The sequence below is a fragment of the Myiozetetes cayanensis genome, unplaced genomic scaffold (genome assembly GCF_022539395.1).
Source record: "Myiozetetes cayanensis isolate MyiCay16 unplaced genomic scaffold, myiCay2020 scf1, whole genome shotgun sequence".
Lineage (NCBI taxonomy): Eukaryota > Metazoa > Chordata > Aves > Passeriformes > Tyrannidae > Myiozetetes > Myiozetetes cayanensis.
The window spans coordinates 35904586-35930204 of NW_026086604.1; the positions used below are offsets into that span (position 1 = coordinate 35904586).

At 38.8% G+C, this 25619-nt stretch overlaps 1 long non-coding RNA gene across 2 annotated transcripts; it reads right to left on the reverse strand.

The window, feature by feature from the left end:
* Nucleotides 1–10243: 10243 nt before the first annotated feature.
* LOC126647184 (uncharacterized) lies at nt 10244–24238 on the reverse strand. 2 transcript variants are annotated; one of them, XR_007630521.1, is made up of 3 exons: nt 24069–24238; nt 16610–16722; nt 10244–15820 (listed from the first exon to the last, which is right to left on the reverse strand). It is a non-coding gene; the product is annotated as an uncharacterized LOC126647184 (long non-coding RNA). The 2 variants fall into 2 exon arrangements; XR_007630522.1 differs by having other exon boundaries at nt 10244–15830.
* Between the last annotated feature and the right edge of the window lie 1381 nt (nt 24239–25619).

Genomic DNA, 25619 nt, shown 5'->3' on the forward strand with positions numbered 1-25619 from the left:
TCATGAGCATTGGCAGTGAACCTAACATAATGAGACTTACAGAGCTTCCCTGGACAATATTATTAAAAAAGAAAAAGGAAGCTGTCTAATGTATCTAATAATAACTGAATGATAGTGAGCTATTCAAAATTAATGTGTTGGCATATAGACTTCTTTTCCAGACGTTACCAGTCAGTCTGTATTTACACACAAAAAACATATTACAAAAAAAAACCCCAACCAGATGTTTTTATAACCTAAGAATATTTTAATTAAACCAAATCAGTCTAAATATTTTTTCATCCTTTTATCTGAAAAGAAGATTTGTGATGCTTGATCAGAAAAAATGTAAGTGCCAATACATACTTTTGTTCTCACTTCTTCAAATATTTTGAAATTAGGTGTTGTGACTACTATTATTAATACTTTCTGTTTTCTACTCGTTGCTTTTTCAGATTATGGTACCAGGATTTCTGTTCTTACTTGTCATTATGTCTTTTACATTAACTCCTTGCTTTGTAACTAACTAAAATGTAATTGTTATGGCCAAATTGTTCCTGCCAGTTAGAACATAGAGCATATAGCAAAAATTCTAACACCTACGTGTCTCATGGGATATTTTAAACTTTAGTTTTACTTCAAATTAACTGATTATAAATTAGCTTGATATAGCTATTAGTTTTTTGAAATTGTTGTACATATGGCCTGCATATTTGTTTGCCTACAGACACCTCTCTGCTATTAAAGTGGTTGTTGTTGTGGGAAAATGTTTGTGTAATGTCCAAAGTGTTCTTCATAATAATGTTAACAAGTAAGTAATTGATTTACAAATTACCCTAAAATCTGTCCACTTTGGATAGTTCTCTGAGTTTATATTGCAGAATAGCACAAATGTGTCCTTTATTGGAAAGTGCCTTGGCTACTTGGCTATGGAGTTGGACTCTGTGTTGTATTCTTTTCCTCTTGCTTATTCCCTCACTTAGTAACACACGTTACAGGAGATACAAAGAAGCCATTTGAGTCTCTGCTGTCACAATGACCAAAATTTTGATGCTGGATCTGATTACACACACTTGTTTATTCCAGTTCCTATCCTTATGGAAAAGATACACTTGCTTATAAAATTTTATTAAAACATTTATGCTCTTTATTTCTTAGTTTGTTTTCAGTGAACACAACATCTGCTTGTATCTTCAACAACACTACTAAATATCTTTCTGGTTGCATCTCTCTGTTGCTTTTAGTTGAATGTTCATCTTCTCTACTTTTGCTGTGTAATACTTTTTTCATCGAGTCACACTTGGTCGCATGCTACTGACATATAACATTTCCTTTTTCTCTGTGATTGCATATATTCCAGTTAGACGTGTTAAAATCCCCATCTATTGCAAAGCACTCCATTTTACGTGCCCGTATCTCTGGCAGGAGTACTTTTGGGTTCCCATGTCTTGTCCTTCTCCAATGTCATTTCAGCCATGAGCAGGGCTTTCCTGAGGCTGGGAGAGGAAAAGGGTGTGCCTTTGCAGACCCTTTCTGCCTGTTTTGAAAGGTCACCTCCTGTAAGGTGACAAGAGCTTCTGGCTGCTGCTGTTGTTACACAGGACAGTTCTGACTCTGAGCAGAAAAGTGTCTAGGCAAGACATAGGATAGGATACCGTGGCCTTTGTGCTGTTTCCACCCCGAGGCCCTTCATGCCAAGGCCTGTTCTCAGCACAGGCTGGAATCTTTCACATGGATACAATTATGTGTAAATGTGTAGGACTCAGTTTCATAAATTGGATTCCAAACTGCTGCTAAAACCTTGCACGCTGAAATGCTAATATTTCATAATTAAGAATATTACACAGAAATGATGTTTTTATGTTGTGTAATTTTTCCCATTCATCACATTTTAGATTGTATTTTACATTATCATTTGGAAGCATTTAAGCTTTTTGCATCCAACTTTGTTGAATAATAATTTATCTGTCATCTGTTAATGTCTGCTTGATAGCTAAACAGCCAAATCCTGGCATCACAACTCGGGACATTTGCTAGTTTACTGCTATTGCTTTCGTGTTCATTGTTTGTTCTGTAATGGCCCTTAAACATTTCCCATGCATATTTGGGCTAGAACGATTCTTTACATAATGCCTTAGAGGAAAACAAGGTTCTTCTAATAGCAATTAAAATTAGCAATAATATTAGGCTAAGAATTTCAAATCACATCTCACTCCTGTGCAAATTCCCTTTTATAATTTAAAAAAAAAAAAAAATCAATTTTCAAGCATGTTGTATACCTCATGCATTATACACAGCTTAAATGATTTACTTCTTGTTTTGGCACAGGCACAGTTGAATGATATAAGAGCTAATTTTGTTTTTCTGCTTTAATAGCTTGTATTGTCTGCATAATGAACTCTTTCTGAGTTTCATCAGGAGAGTTATGCTGTTCATACATTTCTTCTAGTGAAAAATTTCCTACTTGTTCTCCAAGAAGTTTATCTTACCTGTAGTCTGAAAGAACCATTCACAGGTAATCACGCAGGTATCAGGGAGATAAAAATCTTGAGCTGGGCTTCCTCATTAAGATGCTTGCTACCAAGTGGATGCAGGAAACTGCAGTGTGGAACAAAGCATTGAAAGAAATTCCCAGCCACTCATTTGATCAATGACACTGTGTTTTTTACATTGAATCGTATAAGGACTAATGCCTTGGAGAGATGGTCAAAGGAGAGGCTTTTTGTAGCCAGAGAATGGCAAAGAAATAACAATGAAGAATAACACATACATCAAGAATTTGAGATATCTGGACTTTTGCAGTGTTTGTCCATTCGGAAATACTTCAGAAACTGAGTTTCTTTCTATTTCCTCTGTAAAGAAACAGTTCAAATCAACAAATGAAAGGAAAAGTTGGGAAGAAGCTTTTAACCTACACTCTCAAATGTTCATCATAAACTAAATAAAGCAGATGAGAGTAAAGCAAGACTTACTAAAAAAGGTAAAGGAATACCAAAGATCCTAAGAAGAAAGTACAAATGCAGTTTAGAGTATGTGACAGCTGAAAGGCAGTATAGCCACTGGAAGGCAGCAGAGGTAGGGAAAAGATCCTGCTGAGGACGAGACATTAGGCAGTGAGGAATGAAGGAAGTGCTTGTATGTTAGCTCAGGCCAATGTACAGTGATGATTTATTTTTATGTTCTGAGACAGAGGCTCATATGTTTTTGTTTGCCAGTTATCTTAAGCTGTGTAAGAGCTACAATAAATATTTATGAAAAATCATAGGTTAAATGGAAAAAAATTAGCTTAAAAATAAATATCTTTTATTTAGAAAGACTTTGCAAGAATATTAAGTGGATCAAGGTGTAGGAAATTTTTATTTTTTCTATGAAGTAATAAGCATGCCTCTGCCTGCCTGGGTTTAAACTGAGTGAATCCTATATTTTCAGTGAAAGAAGGTCACAGAAGATAAACAGTGTAAATGTTGAACATACATGCTTTGCTTCAGTCATTTGAGGTTTTGTTATCTGGGTTATGTAGGTAGTAAAACAAGTTAAAACCCTCATGGTAGTCAATTCACTCTTATAGATGGGATTCCTAGAAGTTAAATTGCAATGAATACCTACTGGAAGTCGGTAGCTGAAAGAAGAGAAAGCACTCTGGGGGCTCAGATATGACACAGACGCTCAAACAGGACTTGCAAAAGCTGAAGGCCATCTTTAGTGCTGAGGTAAAGCAAAGCTTCTACCATTTTTGACATATGTTAAGAGAATCAATATAAATCATGTGATACCATACAATGTTTGGGCATTTCCTGTAAATCCCTAACAACTGTGTCTACCTAAGAAGATTACAGCTATGAGAATTAGGAAATAAATAAAAAAACAAAACACCAAAGAAAAATGAAAATTGGCTGGTGATATTCTTATTGTTCACACACTTCTGGTTTGAGTCACTCAGAGGTCTCCATCCCAAACATTCTGTGAGAACACTGATCAGATATACTTTGGAGAATTTTTGTAGGCATTGACGGTGTGATACTGGTTTCTACAGAGATATCTTGAGGAGGCCTCTGCCAGAGGGTTGATAGAGCTAAGTGTCAGCATGACAAATCCAGTACTCTAAGCTTGCTCCCATTTACTATCAGTAAGTAGTTCTTCTGTCTGTAATAGCATGGTTTGTCATATAGGTTCTGAGGGTATAGAGCAAAGATGGAGCAGTTCAAGAGGAAAAAGGCTTGTTCCTTTGCCTTTATTAAAGCCAAATCTGAATGAGGGATTTTGCTTGCATGGAACTATCTGAAAAGTACTTTTTTCATTACACTGAAGAATATAAAAACAGCAAAGAGCATTAGGTTACAAATAAATAATGCAAGTAAGTAACATCCAGGTTATAATATCTCTTCCTTTACAGTTTGCATATCTCTTAGCCTGGCAAGGAATAGAAATACCAGAGAAACTCAATTATTTAGATGACCCGGACAATCTAAACCAACACCACTCCTAAAGAAACATTTGGCATGAAGAAATAGGTGGTTTCTATTTACTCAGCACTCAGAGCACTGTAGCCTCAGTGCCCATCTGTGGAAGAATTGAAATTTCAACTTATATCTCCAAATTCTGGGACTTTGGAAAGGAAAGGAAAGGAAAATTGCACTGCTTTGAAGATATGTCCTTGACTAAAGTTTCAGTGAGGTTATGGCAAATGCTGCTGTCTCACCCTGAACTGCAGCGTGGAAATGTCTTCCTGGATCTTACCAACATCACACGGGAACAATACAGTTTTCTCTGCTTTAGCAAAATAGAGCTTGTTTACTATGTTATGTGAATCTTCGATGTACATTAGCTGAAGGAAGTACAGCAACTAAAACATCAGCCATGGCAGCCTGTAGTAATAAAGTCATAGAATCGTAGAACGGTTTGGGTTGAAAGGGACCTTAAAGATCATCTAGTTCCAGCCTCCCTGCCATGGGCAGGGACAGCTCCCAGTAGACCAGGTTGCTCAAAGCCCCATCCAACCTGCCCTTGAACACTGGAGGAATGGGACATCCACAGCTTCTCTGGGCAACCTGTTCCAGTGCCTCACCACACTCACAGCAGACAATTTTTTTCTGATATATTCTAAATCTACTCTCCTTCAGCTTAAAGTCATTGCCTCTTGTCCTGTCACTACATGCCCTTCTAAAAAATTCCTCTCCAGCTCTCTTGAAGGTGCCCTTTTGGTAGTGGAAGGCTGCCATAAGGTCTTCCTGGAGAGACCTTATATCCTGTTATCACTGGGTATGTGAAAAAGAAGTGGTGCAATTGGCACTCAGGGGCTTCAGTTTACTATTTATTATGTCTTAGTTGACATGCAAAGATGGTAGATCATAAAGCAAATTGCCACATAGAAAGAAAATTAAGTTCTAATATCATAGAGTTACTGTCTGTTCAGGCTTTCAAAAAACAAGCATTCTGTAGAATATGTTAAATATATACTTTGGATATGTTGTATTCCTTTTAATAATAACATCACTGTCATGCCTCTTGGTATGACTAAAGAAGTACGTGTGCTCATGATGTACAATTCTCCAGTATGATGGTTTAGTGAACAATCTCAGAAAAAAAAATCCTTTAAAGATTCCTATTCATTTAGCAAAAACATAAATGAACCATATGAACAGACAAGAAAAAAAAGTATGTCAAGTGCTGTATTAGATATTACATATACTTTTGAAAGTTCAGTGTAAGGGATTGCAGTAAATCTAGGACCACCTTCAAACAGCTTAACCTCCAGCTAAATTTTTCAGTAGTAGTGTTCTCTATTAACAAGGCATCTATGAAGGTCTTGAGTTGGCCAATAGGAGACAACTGGCCCAGGGATTTAAGTAAAATTTAGGTCAAATGCATACATATATAAAGCACATTTCAAAAAATGTCCAAAGAAGTAAATCCAATTGCAGCACAAGCTGCAGCTCGGCAGATTATACGCTCTGCACTTCACTATAAGAAAGTCATCTGAAGAGCAAACCTTTCTGTTTAGAGAAGAAGCTAAATGAATGGGTTATATACACACATATATACATACATACATATATATATATATGTACTAAGACCTTTGCGACCCCATTTAGGATCCTGGGGTTGGTTTGTTTGTTTGTTTTTGTTTGTTTGATTTTCTTGTTTAAAGATCAAATGCTGTTTTAAGATTTTGGACTGAGAATTTTTGATTACTCATTAAAATAAAAAAATAGTAATAAAAAGGGTTACGTTAAAAAGTTATGTTAAATTTTTTGTTTAAAGGGTGTCACAAAAAATATTCACGGCTTTAAAATAAGGAATTTCATTAAAAAAATAAACACAAAATTAAAATATTGGGACCTTCTTATTTTCCCCAGACAGTCCTCATTTCTGGCTGAATTAATTAGTTGATTTGATCCAAAGTTCCCTAGTTCCAGTCCCCCCCATAGTTCATTCACTCTACACAAAATCTTATTTTCCCAGCTCTGAAGCCAGACTTAAATCTCACCTCTTTTGTGGTGAGATTTCCTCCTTGGAAACAGACCAAATTTCTAAAAGTTGCAAGCTTCAGAGAAAGTAGTTTGGTAAAAGACTGTATTCTCAAGACCTGTATTTTTCTTTTTCAAAGAAAAAATGTTAATTCTGTGATGCCTAGTCAGTATTGCACAGGCAGTGGTAGTCAGTGGCTACAGTTAATACGTTGTAATAATGTAATATTTCATATCCTGACCTTTAAAAATTGATGCTATATATATCCTGCACATAGTAAATCTAACTCTTTCAACAAAGGTTGGAAGAGTTCCTGAAGCATTTTGTTCAATATTAATGTGTTTTGTACCAGTAAAATGGAGAGAGAGATTTTATGGAAAAGAATGAGGTTTTACAGAAACACTAATTATTTTTTTGCTTTGATCTTCAAAATATAATGTTTAAAAGGGGCCTAAGTTTTTTCCATTTCAGAAAATGAAAAGCATTGAGGTACTGGAGCATTTCTGTTATGAGGAAAAGCTGAGAAAGTCCAGTCTGTTCAGCCTCAAGAAGACATGACTGAGGGGGGACCTCATCAATGTATGTCAGTATTTGAAGGGAGGGTGTCAGGAGGATGGATCTGCTCAGTGTTGTCAACCAATAGAGGAAGAGGCAACAGGCAGAAACTGATGCACAGGAAGTTCCACCTGGATAGGAGGAAGAAATTCTTTACTGTACAGGGGACTGAGCACTGGAAAAGGTTCCCCAAAGAGGCTGTGGAGTCTCCCTCACTGGAGATATTCAAGAACCATCTGGACACAATCTGGTGCCATGTGCTCTAGAATGACCCTGCTTGAGATGAAAGATTGGACCAGATGACCCACTGTGGTCCCTTCCAGCCTTATCCATTCTGTGAATCTGTGGATTTATGTCTCTTCAAAGTGCTTTCAACTTGAGACTCAAAAAAACAAAGCCAGATTTTACAACAAGATTTTACAGACCATAATAACCCTAGAAATATCTTCTCCACAATGTTACCAGATTTGGGTTTTATTTAATCAAGTGCACAACATTTGTGTCTATTGTAATGATCATCGCTTTACTGCATGGCATCAACCATATTGAGCTTTGTAACAAGGACACTGCCTACTGCTTATAGCCCAGTTTGGGAGGGGTGCAGTGTAGAAAGGCAAGTCTGCTCCTGTATTAGAGAGGTCTTGGTTCAGTTTTCCTGTACATACTGGGCATTTCTCTGCAGCTGACACATGCAAGGGGATGCAGGTAATCTTAATGCCATTCTTTCATTGTGATTTCCCAAACAGAGAGAAGGCAAAGCAAAACAGTGCTGTAGAAATAAGTTTTCAGGCATATGTTTGATCAGTGCATCCCTGAGGTGCCTTAAGAGTCTCATTCTGCTCTCTGCTTTCAAATATTGTAGATGGATTATTATTTATATTAATCGCTACAAATATTAATATTTATTGTTATTTCGGCTGTATCTGCAGAACTACAGAATGTATTACATTTGATGCTTAAAAAAATCACCTACCATCTATTTCAAACTGTTAAAAATAATGTTTAATTCTAAAATAACTGACAGTGAGTTAGAGGCAGAGGTACCACAGTGCAATGTCACTGCAGCAATCCTCACAGAGGAGAAGTAATAATTAAATGCCTTTCAAAGACTAGGATCCAAGTCCCAGAGCTAATTCATTTAAAAGGTGTACTTCCTGAAGCCAACTATGAAGTACCTATAGCATGAAGACTGAATGGTAGTCAAACTAATCACTGACAGTCTAAAGTAAATGAAAATAATTGAACGAAGGAGTAGAATGTACAGTGCAACTTATAGAAACCCAGGATGAAAATAGGTGAGGATTCAATATATATGATAAATTACATACATTGGTGAATATTTAACATCTTGTGTCTGTCATATATTTGTTTTATTTACTGTGAAAGCTAGGAAGAAAAATGATCATAAAATATTTAAGAGTCAGTGTAAATGGAAAAAAATGTTTTCCCAGGGTAATGGACTCCTCCAGCTATTAGGCAATGAAGCAAAGTAGAAACATTTATATTCCAGGCAGAAGGTAGTGCTTCTGAGACAAATTTCTATGATAATGAACATAAAGCAGGCACACAATATAATTAATCCAGAGGTGTCTGATTTTATACAGCGAGCATTGAATGTGCAGCGATGGCTGCTCTCCACAGCCTGGCTGTCATGCCCAAGTCCCATTTCTTACGCCGGTGCTGCCAGGGCTCAGCGTGCACAGTGTCCATCTCCCACTGCATATTGACTCCTGGAGACTGGAAACTGACTCTCAACCTGCTGGCTGAGAATGTCTGTTTCCTTCTTGACACAAGTGATGTTTCTAGCATGAGGGGCAGGCTCCAACAAACTGCTTTGTACTGCACAAATGTCCTTTATTTGCTTCCCATTCATGAATACCTTTGTGAGGAAAGAAACTCTAATTCTCTTTCCCAATAATTGTCATAGGTGACGTTACTTTTCCCCACAGTTATTTTTTTATGTAACTGCTGACCACCTGCCATTTTTTCTCAGAATGATGCTTCCCCCAGACCTTCCAAACACCAGTTCAGGCAGGTTTTTACCCCCCTCCTCATGCATCCTCTGTGCTTTACTCTGGGCACAATCAGCACTTTGTTTTCCTTCTGACTTCTCACAGTTTGATTCTCAGCATCTTGCAGTCTCAGATTTAATGTATTTTTGATCCTATAGAGAGTATGAAAAACTCCCTGACTTCCCTACCTTTCTCAGCTCTTCTTCTTTCTTTAATATTTGTTCAACATTTCAATATTCCTTTCACGAATTATCATATTTAAATGTAATCTCTGGCTAGGTTGGGGGGTTTTTGTTTGTATTTGTTTGTTTGTTTTTAACATCTGAACATGTCTTTCTTCATCAATTTCAGAAATATTTGCTTTTGCCATGGGAGTAATTCCTTTTTATTCCTTCAGAAAAACAGTCACTAACCTAAAAATATAACTAGATAAACACATTTTTAATTTTTTAAATAAACACTTCATTGGGATTTTGTCACTATAAAGCATTCAATGCCAAATAAACAAGTAAATGCAACCTGGTGATACTTTTAAAAATATGCAGGATAAACTTTAGAAAGTCAGAATTAAATAAAAGTTTCTGTCACTCCAAGCACTAGCACTAGATCCTGGACAGATCAGGCTCAACTTGTCAAAACTTCCCCTTGTGATTTGAAGCACATGGACCTGATGCTGGAACTGTTTGATCTTAAAATGTCACTAAGGCTATTTGTGCCGGGTCATATAACTTCAAACAAAGTATTTTATACTCTTCTCGCTCCTTTCTTCCTATCTGATAGGTGGGTGGCTCTGCTAGTGCTTAATGTGAAACCATTAGACACCACTTTTTTTTTTTTTTTAATATCTTAAATCAATGCTTTCCTAAATTGATTCTATTATCTACTTTAAAAAATGGATATTGTGGATATGTATATAATAATAGTAGTAATAAACACTGCTAGACTTCCCAAAAGTGCCTTTAACACTTAACATTTTCATTACCATTGCTCTGTCTTATGGCCACGCTTCATAAGTACAGAAATACCTGGGGATTCGCACTTTGTTCCACTTGTGTGCTTCACAGCTATCACTCAGGTTGTGATAAAGCATTTCATGAGAATAACAGGCATCAGCTTATGGAACCTTAGGAGTCAACTTTTCATTATTTTGTAGCCAGATTTATTTATTTGATTCAATCTTATTGGCAACGTGAAGGTTTATGAGTATACATATAACAGATGCAGGTACCCAAGCTGGCTCTGCTTGCCCTGGGGTGAGAGCTGGGAGCATTGGGTAGCAGTGATGTAGAAAGAGCTGGGGCAGTTTCATGCAAGCCAGGTCATGACTTGAAGTGTGTAGTAGTTCCAGTGAGGGGAGTCTATGCTATTTACTGGTACTGGATGAGAAATCTGTACAGCACTGCTAGTTTATCACCTCAGGTCTCAGTGAAGTTAGGGAGACAGTGCTGTTAGGGGAATTGCATTTGGTGCAGGCATTGAAACATGAAGGGGGATAAAACCAAGACCACAAGATCCTTGTCTAGCTGAAGTCAACAAAAACAGTTTGGAAAAAGACTGAGAAACTGAGAGTCTAATGTAAGGCATGTTCCAGTGGTAAAGCGCATGCTATGCTTCCCTTAAAAAGCAAGAATTTACATGTAATTGTCTATTTTGGACTTTTTATTTTAATTTGAACATGTGTTCTGAATACTTGCCACTCTCATCATTTAAGACGCATCCCTTTTAAACACAGTAATGTGTCCTCAGCCCTAGACAAAACCAACTTTCTTGCCTGGCTGAAAATCAGAGGTGTAAGAAACCAAATATTTTCTTAGATTGTGATTAGTATTTGTACAACAGAGAACTCACACTGAATTGAAGATTATCATAAGTAAGTGCAAAGAAAAGGTCTCCATATGCATGTTACCTTCATTTAAGAAAATGAAATCTAAATTACACTTGAGGTCACTGGGGGTGAACCTTGGAAATTCTGAACCTCTGAATTCATTTACAGGAAGCTCAGGAAAACAAATGTAGACTGCTGTAGTCACTCTTACCTGTTGTTTCAAATTTTCCACTTCTTTAGATAGGAAAAAGAAAAGGAAAAATTCACATCAATTCACCTCTTGCAGACATGTTATTTTAATGGTGCTCACTGACAATATTTCAAAAGCTGTGCAAGCTGGTAATATCTACATGAGGGAGAACAAAATTTCAGAACAGTCATTATAGTCCCAGGCTAGAGCTTCCTTTCCTGAGAGACACAAAGAATGGCCAGCAAAGGCCCCTGAAGATAACTGAAGAAACTGCAGTTCCTCATGTCTACAGACCTTTTATGTTGTATTACTGTGGCCATGCTTATTATTTCCATGGTGCCCAGGAGGCCTAAGCAAGGGTGAAAATCCTGTTTTGTACCTCTAAACAACTACATGGAAAAACAACTCTGATTTCACAGAACTTGTTGAAAAGAGATTATAAAATAAGAAAGGTTGTTTTCAATACTGACATATGAGCATTCCCAAATATAACACCAGAAATACACTATTATTCAACCCAGAAACGTGTTTTCCAAGCAAATAAAGAAACATTTATATTCACATAAATATATGGAGCCATGGTCTATCTTCTGCTTCTGAAAATTCAGCTCTGTGTACATGGAGGTGGAAAACAACAGCTGTGAGGGAAGGAATTTGGAGTACAAATGAACACCAGACCCTGCTGTAGATATGCATTCTTTGACATCTGGTGCTGACTAGACATGGGAATTCAGTGGCAACATGAGATTTTATGCATCTGTCAGCTAAATCTAGCAATTCTCTTTGGGACAATTGCATAGATGAGGTTGATCTCAGAGAGCTGTTTTAAGCCAGAACAAAACAAAGGAAGAAGACTGTATCTGATTTGTACCCGCAATTTGCAGAGCTGGCTGGTTGCATTAATCGGGATCTCACATCTGTTCTACAAGAATCTGGAGACCCAACATGTTTGACTATTATTGAAATATCATAATAAACCCAGATATCCAAGGAAAAGAAGGGTTGTGACCATATGAAATAACCCCTGATCTGACTTAATCTTGCTCTGCTTTGTAATTTTACCTCATTTCAATAAAGATGATTTTTTTTTTTTTAATATGAGAAAAAGTCTTGTGCGTTATGCCAACACAGTTTTTCTCACCATGGTTTAGATGCAAACGAAGCAACAAGAGCACCAAAGACATTACACATCATTATACATTTTAAATCCTCAGTTTAGGATATATTGTTGGATGCTACACGTGGTAAACCATCACTACAAAATGAAATCACTAATTCATGCAATTTTATATTAATCTGTACTGCACAGTAACTCTCATTTTTAAGGGAGCTACTTAATTTAACTGGATTCCTCTTTGTATGACTACAGGATAAACAGATTTCACAAGAAAGCGTTTAACCTCTTTCCTCATAACCCTGGATAACCAGGAGTGGGTGTGGACTGAGACCCGATGGGGATGCTGTGAAGTCTGTGGCTGTGACCTTTCTACCTCAGACATCTGAGACCACACAGGGCAGCAGTGCTAATGAATGTGCCCTTTCCTGATGAACTCATGCTTCACAGTCCCTGCTATGGTATATTGCATAATCTGGGATGATGTAAAATGATTGGCAGTGCGGAAGATGAAATAAGCCTTCTTCCTTCCTTCCTCATCTTCCTCTCAGATAGGCTGCTTGAATTGCTTTTGTTTTGGGATGACCCTTGTTCCAAGCGATTTCTGCAGTGAAAGGAAAGCAAAAAGCTTTTTTTCAGCTGTTGGTTGTAGATCATGTATCTGGACTCTTCAGACATAAATCAACAGGACCATTTTTATGCCATTGCCTAGTCCCCATTACCTGCACACACTAATCAAATTTAAGCCATTTTCAGATGCAGTGATTGAACAAGGTCTTGTGTTAGAATTTTTTTTTTTTTTAATGGCAAGTGCCATTGTGCTTTTGCCGTGAATATGTGCAGAAATACTCTGAACTGCTTTGGCTCCCAGTTGTCTCTTTGCAAAATAATCTTTATGCTACACATGTGGTGGCAAATGTTTCCATAATACAGCCCCTGACTCCTTTAATTACATCTTACTATGTCATGAAGGATATAACGCTACTAAAGCTCTTAAATACACCACATTAATGACAGCTATAAATGTAGATATTACCTTAGCAGTGCTGTATTAAGTCTGGTATGCTGAGTAGAAGTCCATAATTTTCTAAAAATACACTCCTGTAACTATGAAAGAGACATAGGTGGAAAGTCAGCAGGAGAAGATAGGCTTGGTTGACAACTTGTGGCTGACAAATGTTAAAACCAAATTTCTGAGAAATTCTCTGTTGGTTATAAATCAGGCATGAGAGAAACTTTTCTCCCTCAAGACAGCTGCCAAGTTATTGCTCTGGACACAGATGAAGTTTCTTAAAAGACAGAATGTATTTACAGCCTGTAAGATACCTGCTATTTTTAATACCGACTCTCAACAAGCAAGCAATAGATTTTTTTGTTTACATTAGAAAGTGTTAGCATGTCTGTGTGTTTTGTGTGCATGTCCACGCATGTGAATGTAAACCTTGCACATGCTATGCAACCTGTGTGGGGCCAGGATAGGTGGCATTCTAGTCATGTAATTAATTAAGTCTAGTTCACCCTAACATGCAAGTCCCAGGGTGTGCACCCATCAACCTTTCTAAAACTGGAGCACAAGATTACAACACTGACACGCCTAAGCAAGGGACTGACATTAACCTCGTGCTACATTTAAATCATTCCAGGCAGTCTGTTTTGAATTTCTAAATGTTGCTGTACTGTTCTAATGAGTTAATTCATTTGGTATCCGTTTCCTCCTGTCAGCTGCTTTTGGAAAATAAATTGTGCATTGTTATTTTAGCCTTGTCTATCCTATTAATGCTTTAGGAAATGCAGCTGAAGATTATCTGGAGTTTTCTATGGCAGAGGTTGACCTGTGGCAATGGGATGATCAATCACATCTTGAAGGAGTCAGAATCTGCAAAATGTTTATTCATTTTGTTTTCAGTCAGCAGCGTAGATTTTTTAAAAAATGTTTTCAACCATTTGTGCAGAGGGGTAAAAACAAAATCGTTGGCAAGAATTTTGTAAAAACATCAGTTTCAGTGTGTAAATGTCATCTACCCAGTGAAGGTGAATATAGCAATATACTACAAATTCCACATTTGCCAGCAGTATATTAGAAGTCTTCTCTATTCCATTCTTGTTTGATGTTAGCGATTAAATTGACAATACCATGATGACTTTCATGTGCTTTCATAGTGTTGTTAGTCTAGAAGTGAGTGGGGATGGATATAATGCATCTACCCCACAGCGTCCGCCAGCAGTTGCCCAGGAGTGTTGTCCAGGAGTCTGGGTTACCTGAATGCTCCTCTCACTCAGCTCCGTGGTGCATCCTTCACCTGTCTCCTGCTTCCCAATACTCTGTTAAAGACAGCAGTATTTGTATCATCTAATTCACTCTGGTTTGAAGCACTACTGTTAACTGGTCCTGCCTGAGTTTAGAAAACAAAGCTTGCTGGGATGCCTCTGATTCCTGTTTAAGAGCTGGAAAAACTCCCACAAGAGTGGGAGCAGTAGCCTTCCCTGATCTTTCCAATCCCCCCCCCCCATTTCCAAAATCTCACAGTTTTTCTTTACACATCTCCCTCAGTTTCCTAGCAAGCATTTCAAATCTGCTATCCTAGGATGATTTCGGCAACTAATTTTTAGAAATGCCTAGATATCTTTGCTCCCTGGTGTTCTGGCTGTGTTGCCTGTGTCAGCTTTTTACACTGTGCTGCATGCTAACCCCACTGCGGCACCCAGTACAGTGTTACTTGTGCCCATCCTTTCCCTTCTTTCCAACCACAATTAGATCATCTCAAAATATCTGTACTGCTCAGAGGCTCTAGATTTGATGTGAAGGTTCAGAGATTAATTTAGCACAACTAGTTTACCTTGGGATTTAAACAAGCTACTAATTTAACAGCCCTGAATCTTTCTGGTTGTCCCTGTGCTGAAGTCCTATGCTTCCCAAGGGATCTGTGGGAATAAGAAGTGTATAAAAAGAAAAAGAAGCACAAAATTCTTAGCCCTTCAGCCCCTTATTTCCCTGTGACTTTCAGAGACTTCTGACTTGCACACTGGAGAGACTCAGAGTTATTTTTTTATGAGAAACAGATTGAATGCGCAGGTTTTCATCGATCTTGGTGCAAGTGGAGTTCATGTCCCTGAAGAATCCCCAAAGAGTCTAACACACGGTGCCAGGAATAGTCAGGACCTTGTACTTAAGTCTGTTTTCTCTTGCACTTCTGTTCTCAGCAGGTGGTGGAAAGACCTCTTTATTTTCCCTCATTACGCTTTTGATTGTTGCAAACAACTTTGACCGTTCTTGCCCTACTTTAACTTAAGCCACCGAAGTGGAGCCCTGAGTCGCCCCTTAATCCTGAACTGAGAGGTGAGCAGGAACAGAAGCTGCTTACACAGTAACAAGGCAATCCATACTCTGAGAAGGAATTCTCTGCAGCCACACGTGGCATTGCCTGAACACAATCTTCACCAGCACTGCTGTGATGCACAAATCCAAGCTGGGCCAAACAACTTGTACCCTGTGCCCATCTGAACATCCATTTTCCCAGTAGTGTTTCACAGTGAATGTAAAAAACCCCTCCCTTGGAGCTGCTGGTGACTCTTGGATCGCCTCATGTGCCTTGGGTGGCCTGCATGTGCCTGGCTTTTTGCTGGTGTCTGTGGATAGCTCATATTTTCCTCAGCATCAGAGAGCTGCAGCTGCACATCTGCAAGATACTCCAGGGAAAAATGGATCACAGTTTGATGTCTGTAAATAGCTTCTCAAATCCAAGATTTTTGAAAGAAAACACTGTCAATGCTTTTATTTCAATTCTATCATTATTTTTACAACTTAGTTCAATTTTAGCAACAACAAAAAATGTCTTGTATTCTCTGTAACATAAATTGGTGCAGTCTCACTGAAGTCTGGGCAACTGCAACAAATATGCCAGCAGAGAATTTGGCCCATGAAGGGAAAAGAAGCCTTAATAATGCTATACTCTCAACATGAACATTCATTTTCCTTATTACCTGTCCCGAGAGATCATTTTCTCTAGTCAGAACTCCAACTGCAGTTTTTGCTATCAAGAATATTGCTTTTAAACAGGAAAATGAAGAGTAAACTATGATAATTTTCAGTAACTATACTACTAAAGTCTTAATTTTCAAGTGAAAACATTACCAAACTCAATTTCAGATAACATTTTTTTATGTGCAAACCACTGTTGATACTATAACTTCTATTTTAGGTTGCTAGCAAAGAGAAGAACAATGTGACCCATTTAAAAACTGGCTCACAGAAAAATATTAACAAGCCATTTATCGCTACTATTTAATTTTGGTGATAAACACCTTTTGATAGAAACATTTCTTTGTTACAAAGCTAGCCGTAGCATAGAACATATTTGACCATAACCCACGTGCTTTGCAATAGTACTGAGAAATGGAGTTTCTGTTTGTTGCCAGTTGTTTGGAAAAGAAATTTAAAAAAAAAAAAAAAAGAGGAAAATGCTCACCTTTGAATTCTTCAGTAGATGGAGCTTGATTTTTGAAATTTCTGGAGTACTGCAATGGCTGGATACAGGTTCTCTGGAAGAACAGGTCAGGATGGTGAGAAGGAGCAGTTGCCCTGTATTTTAGAGAGAGAGGTAGGGATGTGTGAAGCTCCACCATGAGCCAGCTGAGAGCTTATGGGTCTGGGCTGTCTGGCAGGTTGATGTGGGTGACATTGGTGTGGGTGTCTGCTACAGACAGCTAGAAGTAGATCAGGCCTCCTTCAAGTAGCCAGAAGAAATCTCACATTTACCAGTCCATGGACTCACAGAAATCATTGACAACCTTGATATGTGTTGGAGGAGCAAGACAGCAGAGCAAAAGCAACCCAGGAGGTTTCTGGAATGCACTGAAGGACAATTTCCTGATAGAGGCAATTAAGGAGGTGAAGAGAGGAGATGCTCTCCAGGACCTGACTTTTACAAACAAAGAACTGGTTGGGAATGTGAATGTCAGGACCATAACCACTATGACCACGGGGTAGTGGAGCTCAGGATCCCAAGAGAAGACAGCAAGTTAACAACCCAGGACACTGGGAAAGCAAACAATGAGCCTGTTCAGGGACCTGCTTGGAAGAATCCCATCCCAAGACACCGTCCTGCAAAATAGAGGAGGAGTTCAGGAGACATGACTGATTTTCAAGCACCAGCTCTTCCAGACTCACGAGTGTTCAGTCTCCACCTGCAGGAAGTAAAAGAAATGTGGGACGAGGCCCACATAGATGAACAAGAAGCTCAAAGATAAAAAAGAAACGTTCAAGAGGTGAAGGTAGAGTTAGGTGATATAGGAGGAATATAGAGACATTACCTAAGCATATGGGAATCAGATCAGGAAAGTCAGAGCCCATTTGGAATTGAATCTGGCAAGGGATGTGAACAGCAAAAAGAGAGGTTTCTACAGGTACCTCAGCAACAAAAGGAAGACTGGAGAAAATGTGGGTCCACTGCTGAAGAGGGAAGGGGACATGGTGACAGAGGACATGGAAAAGGACAATATTCTCACTGTTCTTTTCTCATTGGTCTCTACTGGTAAGACCAGCCTTCAGGTCTCAGATCCCTGAGACACAGGGAAATATCTGGAATAAGGAGGAATTACCATTGTTTGAGAAGGACCAGATTAAAGAACAATTAGACAGCTGGGCTGAACGCAAGTCCATGGGACCTGATGGGATGCAACCACAAGCACTGAAGTAGCTAGCCAATGTCACTGTGAAGCCACTCTTGAAATGCCATGACCACCAAAGGAGATTCCTGAGGACTGCAAGAAAGCAAATGTCACTCCTTTCTTCAAGAAGGAATTACAGACCAGTCAGCTTCACCTCATTCCCTGGGGAAAGTATTGAATAAGTAATTCTGGATACCATTTGCAAAGTTGTGAAATTCAAGAAGTGATTAGGAGAGTTAACATAGGTCTAGGAAGAGAAAATAATTTTTGACCAACCTGGGAGCCTTCTGTGTCAAAGTGACTGGTCTGTGCATGAAGGGAGAACACTGGATGTTGTGCTCTTGAGTATAGCAAGGTTTTTGACACTGGTTGCTGTAACATCCTCAGTGGCAAATGCAGACTAGGGTACAGACTAGGTAAGAGGAGTGCAGAGTGAGACTGAAAATTGCCTGAACTGCTGGGCTATTCATACTATGATCAGCCACACAAAGTCCACCTGGATGCCGCTTGCCAGAGGTGTACACAGGAGATTGACACTGGGGCCAAAATGGTTTAACATCCTCTTAAGTTACCTGGACAGTGGGACAGAGTGCACTCTCAGCAGGTTTGCAGATGATACAAAACTGGAAGGAGTGGCTGCTACACCAAATGTTTGTAAATGGAGAAACAGGCTGACAGGAACCTCTTGAAGTTCAAAAAAGGGAAATGCCAAGTCAAAGGAACAACTCCAGGTACCACAGGAGCTGTAGGGTAAACCAGCTAAAAGCAGTTTTAGTAAAAAAGATCTTCTGGGCTGTACCTGGAAAAGTGCTGTCAGCAGGTCAAGGGAGGTGATCCTGCCCCTCTGCTCAGTGCTGTTGAGGCCACACCTGGGGTGCTGTGCCCTGTTCTGGGCTGTCCAGGACAAAAGAGACGCAGAGCTACCAGAGAGAGTCAAGTGCAGGGCCAAGAAAATCATTAAGGAATTGGAACATCTCTCCAATGGAGGAAAGGCTGAGATAGTTGGAGTGATTCAGCCATGAGATAAGAAGCTCAAGAGGATCTCATAAGTGTGAATAAATACCTGATGGAGGTGAATAAAAAGGATAGAGCCAGGATCTTTTCATGGTGCCCAATGACAGGACAAGAGACAACAGGAAATTCCACTTAAGAAAAAAAAAATATTTAGTGTGCAGGTGGTTAAACACTGGAACACGTTACCCAGAGAGGTGATGGAGTCTCCATCCTCGGAGACATACAAAACACAATGGGACATGGCCTTGAGCAGTCTGCTTTAGCTGACCTTGCTTTGAACAGGGAGTTTGGAGTAGTTGCTCTCTAGAGATGCCTTCTAACCTCAGCCATTCTGTGAAATCATTGCTTATATAATAAAACAAAAAGTGTTATCTCTGTAGGAAGCCCCATGTCATAGTCATGGATGCAGTCATGCCATCCTCCTGCTAATAAGTACTGTTAGAAACAATTCATGTATAAACCTGCAGGGTGTAGGTGCATGTAGGATCCTGACATTCAGGGGGACAGCAGGGACCTTTTGGCACCTCATTCTGGGGCAGATGGGGGATGCTTTGCCGCTCCTCACCAGCTGCATTCCTTAGAGGCTGGGCTTTCCCACCCCCAGGTAAGGAGCACAGTGAACATCACGACCTTGGTCAGTCCAGTATGCTGGAGAGAAGGAGCAAGCTGTCTGTGGGGAACAGCTGCCTGTGCTGGCACTGTGGTACCTGGGGAGGCACCTTTTCTCAAGGAGAACCTGCAGCTGATTTTTCCAGCCTACTTTCTAGACCTTTTGTGCTGATCCCACAAAGCACAAAGGGAATAGAGGCAGGGCTGGGAATATGTGTGAAAAAATATCTCTCCCAGCCTTTTAGATACTGAACAGAAGGAGAATGTAACAGCATGACTTTTGCACCAGTTCCATAGAGATAAAATCACTTTTGAAAGCAGTTTTTTGGTTGTTTAGGAAAACTAATTTTCTTCTCAGTTTTGAATTAGACAGTAATTTTATTTTCTCTTCAACTTCCTATTATTGTTGTGACTATTATCAGGAATGAATTATTCTGAACATCAAGCATAAGAAGAAAGCTATGCTTTTTTTTTTTTTTTACACCATCCTTTTAATAGTAAGTTTTGGCCTGGATCACTTACTCTGTTTAGGATTAATGCATTCATGAGCCTTATTTTCAGTAGCTATGAAGAAAAGACATTTTAAAGCAAATTGAGGTGGTTGATATCTTCTCTAATGCATTTTTAATGTATGAGATATTGTAAGGACCAGAAAAATATTCTGTGCTCTGCAACACAATTTGACAACAGAAAAAAATTAAAAAGAGAAAGCAAGATAAAAACAAGTTAACAATATGTGGAAGAGGGAAATATACAGCCATGCTGTTAGTGTCCAGTTGGCTAATTTTATTGGGATTTCCAGCATATGAAAAATGAATATGATAACTGATGGGGGGATGAGGATGTTGTGATATTAATAAGAATGTAATTCCATAAGAAATTGTCTTGTGATTTATAGCTAATAATATTACTGAAATGAGGCTAATGAAGAAAATCAATCCTATATAATACATTTTTGTAAGTCTGATTCTCAAAGTATTTCTGATGGAAAAAAAATAGATTTGTCTTCTCCTCCCAGCAGTCCCTGCTGACACGAGAAGTCTCGCTGAAATCAATTGACAATCAGACTGGGGAGTAAATAAACCTCTGTTGGATGCACTTCTGTTCTGCCTTGCTTCTGTAGTTCCTCTCTCATGACAATGTCCTTGGAGCCACATTTTCTGTAAGAAAACTGCTACAGTGCACCTGGAGTGCAGCTACCGACCTTACTGCTGTACTAATAAACTCCACCCGCTACGAAAGTTACCTTTGGTCTGCTAACTTGGGTACTAATCACAAAGGATTTGCTGTGCCATACCAGTCTTTCCAGACCTTTGGGTATTTATGCAATAAGCTGATCTACACTGCACCCCACACTGCTTGGTTTTACTGATATTAGTGTTGGAGAAAACTAAAGGAAGGCAAGCGTCGTTGTACTTACCCATTCTGCAGGAACATTTCAGGCTGCAGTGCATGTTTTCTCACCCCAGCCTGCCTTCATCTAAGTAACTGAAATCACCTTCAGTGAGATTTAGTAGATCCCTGAAAATGTACAGTTATGCCCCTCTTTGTGTTCCTTGCCTGCTTCATTCCCCGTCTTCCTCGTAAAGCACAATGTGATTTATAACATGTATCTTATAGCATTTGGAAGATCACCTATTTCTTCAGAGAAATTTCATGGGGTATATTTAAAACCACAGATGTTTTAGAAATACTGGCAGTCCTTTGCTTTGCTTCAAGTACAGACTCATAGTTCTCCTTATGAGGGAATGTCTACAATGAAATTACTGATTTTGTGAATAATTTTGTGGATGCTAAAGTGTGACTGCTCTTCTTGGTAGACAGTGAAGAGAAGCTTCCCCACATATTTATCTCCTCAAGCCCAAGACCTTCCTCTTCAGGATTCTGGAAATGGGCATACTAGTAGAGCTTTCTGTCTCTGTCACCGTACTTATTTAAGTCAATAACCTTTTTGATGTCAGTGAGGCAACATAGAATCTTGTGTAAACAGCCGGTGCTTACATCTTTCCCCATCTCAAGAACCTTGCTGATACCTGATTTAACACCTGACACATCCACCTCACCCAAATACTTAAGTAGGCACAGATATGTGACAGCAGGGAGGTATGATGTGAAGAAAAGGATGCAAATGTAAAGTGGATTAAAGGTGTAGTGCTATGCACAAAATCATGTCACCTATTTTTGTGTGCACGTTTTGTTTGTTTTTTTTTTTTTTTCTGTATCTCACTTCCAAGCAACTGTGGAGGTTACCAGCATGAGGCACAGGTGATTATGGGCAAAAATGTATTTGTACTATCAGATGCTTGGAAGAACTGAAGTCTTATCTGAGCTTGGTGAGAACAGTCTGAGATGTGACAGGGACTGGAGAAACACCTGAGACACAGCAAACAAGAGAATGGCTACTGGTTTCAAAAGAAAAACAGTTGATTATGTTTAGTCAGGAAAGGAAAGATTTTAGTTAGAGTCCTGACTGGTTATTTGTGTTTGAGGTTACTTATGAAAACTGCTTAACACAGAGCAGACTAGATCCTGGCACTGTTGTGCTGTCATCACTGTAAATTCATTAATGTTTCACTGAACTGCAGTAATGCCATTAGATTGCCCTATGTCACATGTGTTGTGTCTATGAATGCTCTCTTTGTCTCCCTGTATAGCAGGGAAGGTGAAAGGCACTGGAGTTAACTGATTCTTCAAGCCAAGAATCTTTGTAATCATAAATAAAATAAGTCCCTTCAGCTTAACATTCATTGCCTCCTTTCTCATTTAGAAACAGATGTCAGCACAAGGATAAGGCAGGTGCAGAGTCTCTCTTTCAGCTGCTTTTGAAGGAAAGCAGGAAGTGAATAAGTCACAGGGAGCTGTGTTGTATGTATCTTTAGAAAGGCATTTATAGCTTCTAGATATATTTCTGCTAATGAGGGTGTAAGATGCCAGCTCTTTGGAAGATACAGCATGCACTGTCGCACTCTCATCAACTCTAATAGATGCAGTGTGTATGGGAATATAACTTAAACATGAGGGTACAAAGGAATTATTTAACTTTCCACAGAAAGTGCTTAAGAAAAAATGTCTAATACTAGAAAAATAGCTGTCTTAGTTGAATGCTATATAAACTACAAAATTTCTTATAAACTGGAAACCCCCAAATGGATGCTCTCCATACATTGCAGTTCTGTCTGAATCTGCATGTAAGTACCCTGAATAGTAGCTGTAAAGTTACAATTTACTACAGTGTCTAACTCCTGAACTTAATAAAGGCCACAAACTGATTGTTGCCAATCATATTATTGCTGTTAAAGGCAGCAGCAATGTGATCTGAGAGCATGTTATATTTGGGTGCATGTTAAGAATCTGACTACTGCCATTTTCCCCCTTAGGCAATCCAACTTCCACACAAAACACTGTCATTTTTTAATTAGGGCAAGATCAGACCCAATATGATCCATAGCTTTTACGAGATGCCAGACCAAGGTGAGTAGAAAGGGACAAACAGCACCATAGTCTCTCTCTCGTCTCTCTCCACATCCATTGAGTGAAGCTGGTTTGAGGTGGGTGGTAAAAACACTATTCTTTGTAAAGAGCTGGCACAATATGCCCTCATTAGCAAAGCATGCCCACTTTTATTGGCCACTCCTGCAGTTCCTCATTAGAAACACCACGCTGCAGGCGTTTTGCAGAGTGGGATTTCAACTATGAAAGGAGAAACTAACCAGAAAAACTTCCTGGGCTTGAGGCACTGCATAGTCTGGCATGGATTTCACTTTCCCCATGACACTGGAAAAGCACTAACCTTCCTGTCAGAGAACAACTTGCTTTGGTGCCGCATGCTAGCAAAGATGCTCTGTGATAAACAAGCTTTTAATCTTGTACTTCCACACTTCTATTTAGTAAATTGCAACTTGACAAAGCTGTGTGTGGATGACTGTGCCAAAAGCCTAGCCCTGAACAGAGATGGTAAAAAGAGAGAAGGAGAGAAAGTGCTCACGGGAAGTACACAGAAAAATTGTGCTTTAGAAGCTTTGTCAGTGCTTTGATTTAGTGCCATCAGACTTACTGCATCAGGCCTTCTACTTAGTGCTAATGCAGACAGTCTGGGAAACCTTCAAAGAAACTGATGCCTTGCAACCTGAAAATGATGCCTTGCAACCTGAAAAGAATTTTCTGCCTCCCTGAATTCTAAGGAGGGATCTGCCAAAGCAATAAGCATGCTGGGACTCAAGAGGAGCCTGCCCTTTCGTATGATAAGAACTGTAGCATAATAAAGGTATATAACTATCCAAATACCAGCATTAGGTTTTCAGGAAAAAGCCCTGCTGGCTCCTTCCATACTACACCAGTCCACATGTGTCAGACAGAACTGCTGGAAATGGGCCATCTTCAGCGTGAAAGGAATACCCAGTGCTCAACGGTGTGCTTACATACCCAAGACAGAGCTTTTCAGGGCCAAAACGAGATTTTAAGTGCTTAATAGGAATAACAATAATAGAATTTAGGAGAATTTAAGTTTGCTATGAGAAACGCTGACCCACAGCTGGGAGCTAAAAAGAAGCTATTTCAGAGAAAGTGCTTAAACAGAGTTAAACAGTTTGGGAAGCAGCACAGGAGTGTAAGTAGAAGAGGATCTTTTCTGCTTACCTGAAAGTCAATTTGTTCCCTGAAACATTCACGATAATCCTTCAGTATTGCCCTGTCTCCTGGTGCTACTCTGCCCCTTTCCCTGATGAAGAGAGGTTGAGTTTATCTGCTTTGCTGATGCAGATACAACAAAGCACACCATGCTATGAACTAACTCCCTTCCTGTGGAACAAACATTAGGAAGCAGCTGAAGAGATATTTAAAACTCCTGTGTTTCAATGTAAACCAGAAAATGCCTTTTTTTCACATTCTTAAACAGAAGGGTGGAGACTGTGAAATACAAAATCTTATTGAAAGAATAAAAAGTCTGATATTAAACTCTTCTTTTGAGTGAAGAATCTCCTCTGATGCCTTCCCCCAGGCCCTTTTCATATGAAACTGTTGTACATGGATGTATTGCAGGACATATAAACTATTAGGTGAACTATTAGAGCCACTGGATAAATTATTGCATGGAAATCTGGAGTGTTTTGGGAAAATATTTCATATTCAGTGTATGAAAGGATTTTTATTTTTAATGGCAGCTGTTTGATGTTGTTCAGTGGCTTGGAAACTTACCAGTCCATTTGCATTTCTGAATAAAAGCATCTCTGTGTCTGTAAGATCTCAATTTTTTGAGGCTGGGGATCCAAAGATAAATTCCTTTAGTGATTCTTTTTACCAGATATCTGAATCTGAGCCAGGTATTACTACATTATTTTTTATGTTATCATCACCCTGGAAGAATACTACTTTAAGAAATCAGTGTTCAGTGTTTCTACGCGAAACATTTAAATTAGAACAAAATCAGTTTCTTCTTCCTAGTTATCTACATGAAACATGATTAACGAATGATAAAATATAAATCTGAATGGAAATATCTCCTTTTCCAAGGTTCCAGTTAAACAGTTTTGAATTGCAAATCTGAGGATGTGAGCTAAGTGTCTTTCTAGCAGCATTACAGTGTGATCTCACTGCCTGTCATTTCCTGTCTGTCCTCCCTTTAAGTACTTGCTCCTTCATAATTATTATCTGCAGTTGGCTACTGGACTTTGAAACTGCAAACTGCTTTCCATATAATTTGTTTCCTGTTGCATATACTTTGAAATCATACTGTTTGTTATCTGTCACTAGGATTACAAGTGACACGACTTAAGAGGAAAAAGGTAGAAAAATTTCAATGAAAATATGGAGCTCTTTACTGACTATAAAATGTGACAAGGTGTCAAAACTCTGTAATATGAAAAAAAAAGCAGCTGTACTTATAATCTGTTACTGATTCAGTGATGAATAGAAAAAATGATTAGAAATAAACCCAATCACAAGTGGAAAAAGGAGTAAACAAATACTGATATGAAGTAGAAATTGCAGGCTATAAAAATATTGATGAACACTTTGGGGAAAATCCATAACCGGGTTTCATACAAAGAAGTAACATTTTTTTAACTACCTTAATAAGAGAAGAAACATGCTGAAAAAGTGTATTTGTTGTTGATGACAAAGAGATAAAATATTCATAAATATTTTGAGCGTTTCATGCTTGGAGAGGATGTGCCTACAAAATGTGTGGTT